This window comes from Bidens hawaiensis, unplaced genomic scaffold (genome assembly GCF_021521415.1).
Source record: "Bidens hawaiensis isolate Kalapana, Puna unplaced genomic scaffold, B.hawaiensis_p1.1 tig00053325_1, whole genome shotgun sequence".
NCBI classification, from domain to species: Eukaryota; Viridiplantae; Streptophyta; class Magnoliopsida; order Asterales; family Asteraceae; genus Bidens; species Bidens hawaiensis.
The window spans coordinates 2,993-5,984 of NW_027506256.1; positions in this window are offsets into that span (position 1 = coordinate 2,993).

Sequence of the window (2,992 nt, forward strand, 5' to 3'; positions counted from 1 at the left end):
AAAGAAGGAGAAGAAATGGGCTACTCCAGCTAAGCGGTCTGGCGAGATGATGCAACAAAAGATGAGAGGGAGATTAAGGTTGGAAACAAGGATGCATGTAAGAAGTTTGGGCAAGTGAACCAGGGAGAATGCAAGACTGTGACGGGTAGGTGCTATCGGTGTGGAAAGAATGGGCATTACTCTCGAGAATGCCCTGATCGCCCGAAATACTTCAAGTGTGGTAAAGCTGACCACATGGCTAGGGATTGCAAGGAAATAGAGGCGGGAGGTGCGAAAGGGTGAAGACTTAGGAAACTGCAGAGAGGAGCGCTCGATCAAGGAATAATTGCTTACGTGATAGTTTTATTTCGTTTTAAGTATGATTGCCTAAAAATTGTTTTGTTTTAAGGTTGTAAACTTATGCTTATCTATGACGTGTAATAGATTGAGTTTGGTTATGAATGACTATTTATGTTATGATAAAATGTCGTTTTAGACAATAGTGTTAAATAATATGAAACATGGTCCCTTGGAAGGACGAGACGAGACTTGAAACATCGAGGGCCTCATGGACAAGCTACCTTAAGTAGCGCACATGAAAACCACTCGGTGACTGCAAGTCATGAGTAAGAAGGATAACCCGGAAAGCAAATACGATCCAATAAAGTGCGTGAATGCGGGAAGTGTTCCTTTTACAAGGAATAAGCTAGGTTTCAGGGACGAAACCTCTTTAAGGAGGGAAGTGTAACATCCAGAAATTCTAAAATAATATTTAATATATTATTTCTGTCAGGTGAAATAATTGAGTTAGTGGAACGATAATAATAATAATAATAATAATAATAATAATAATAATAATAATAATAATAAAATATGAAAGAGTAAGTAGGTTATTTAGATGGAATGAGTTATGGACCAAAAAGGAAAGATGAGCCTTAGGTCCATGGGCTTAAGAGAGTATAAATACCCCCTTAAACCATAATCCTTTCCATTTCCATCCATCGTATCTTTGAAGAATCTCTACACACTCAAAACACACACACATACTCTCTTTCACGGCCGTAAGCCAAAGAAGGAATCCTAGAGCAAAAACCTAGATAAAGATTGATAGATCTTAAATATTTAAGCAAGATACAAGATTGTACTTCATCACCAAGCGAAACCATAACCTAAAAACGAGTAAAGGTACGTTTTTGACCCTTAAAGGTTATGTTTTTATAAACGGTTTGCCATGAAACTCAAACCTAGAGTAGATCGGGTCTACATATTTCATAAAGTTGATGATTTGATGATTAAAATGGACTTAACGAATTTATTGTTATAAACGGTTCATAAAAGAAACCCTAGACCTAGCCTTGGACGTTTTGGACCATAAAGGTGCAAGCTTTATGGTCACTCGGGTCAAGTATTGGCCGGAAACGGTTAAGGAAATATCCATGGGTTAATACCGATCCATACTAAGGTATTAATGTTAAAACAAGTGAAGATAATGATGATATAGGACCAAACCGTGACCCATTTATTCAGCTCTTTCGCTTACAATGAACTCGCTTACATGGTCCAATTCGATTACAATAATCATAATCGATTACATTGCTTCTACTCGCTTACATGTGTTCATTCGCTTACATTGCTATGTTCGCTTACAACTGAAGCAGTCGATTACATAGTATACTCGCATACAACTTATGAACTCGCTTACATGAACTCGATTACAATGAGATAAATCAATTATACTATGGAAGTCGATTACAAAGGGATGATCGATTACATATAAAGAACTCGCTTATAATGTGATCATTAGCTTACAATGTGATCGTTAGCTTACAATGTGTTCATTGGCTTATAATGTGATCATTGGCTTATAATGTTAGCTTACAATGTGATCATTAGCTTACAAGGTGATCATTAGCTTACAATGTGAACATTAGCGATACATGTGATCATTAGGTATTCAAATACAATGCTATTAGAATAGATCAGACTTAACCATTTCTGGTGAAACCTGAATAATGTGATTAGGACAAGTATTGATACATGTAACTAATGTATAGTGAGCTGAGCACAGTTAAAAGGAGGAATAACGATTAACGAAGAACGTAACAGAACCCATGTGAGTTTCTAGCCCCACTTCCTTGTTATGTTTTCGGGGTTGTGTGCATACTCGATGTGATTAGTTAATACACTTACCTTAAGTGGTAAGTGTATGCCTTGTATGATTATGTATGAATGAATGCTTGACGGTGCGTGAACGATCTTCGGATATTGCACGTATCGACAAGGAGTATGATTGTTAAATGAATGATGTGAAGAACGCCTAGAGTGTTCTTATGCTAAGATGTAATTGTTTTATATGTTAAGTATGTGTATGGAGGTACATAAATGGTATCTGAGTTCTACGTCTGACGTAGTAAGTTAGGATGGCAAATCCATCTAACTTCTGTTGGACGTAGACTTGGCACGTGATGGCGTAGTTAAGGACTTCGGGTCTTATACGTGATACGGATGATATATGATAACGGAGTTAAGGACTGTGAGCCTTATGTTTACCTTAGCTAGGAGCTGGCATAGGAAAGGACCGCAGACCTTATACGTGCTGTAATTGTATTGTGGTAGCATAGGAGAGGACTGCGGACTTTATACGTGCTATGAAATAGGTTGCAACATAGGGAAGGACTGTGGACCTTGTAGGTGTTGTTAATGTATGATGGTATAGGGAAGGACTGCGGACCTTTCACGTACCATAAATGGTGAACATAGGTAAGGAATGCGCACCTTTTATGTGTTCACGACCTTGAGTATATGTATAGACGGCAAGCTATGAACATACTCTCGGTGAACCGAAGTAAGTGATAGTATGTATGCATGTATGTATGATAGAAGGGAAACTGGTTAAGTATGGGTATGTATCTTCGGATATGCATGTATGTATGATATGTGTATGTATTGTTTGTCGCTTGATTAACTAGAACTCACTCAGCGTAGCTGACTTTTAGTATGCATTTAGGTGAGT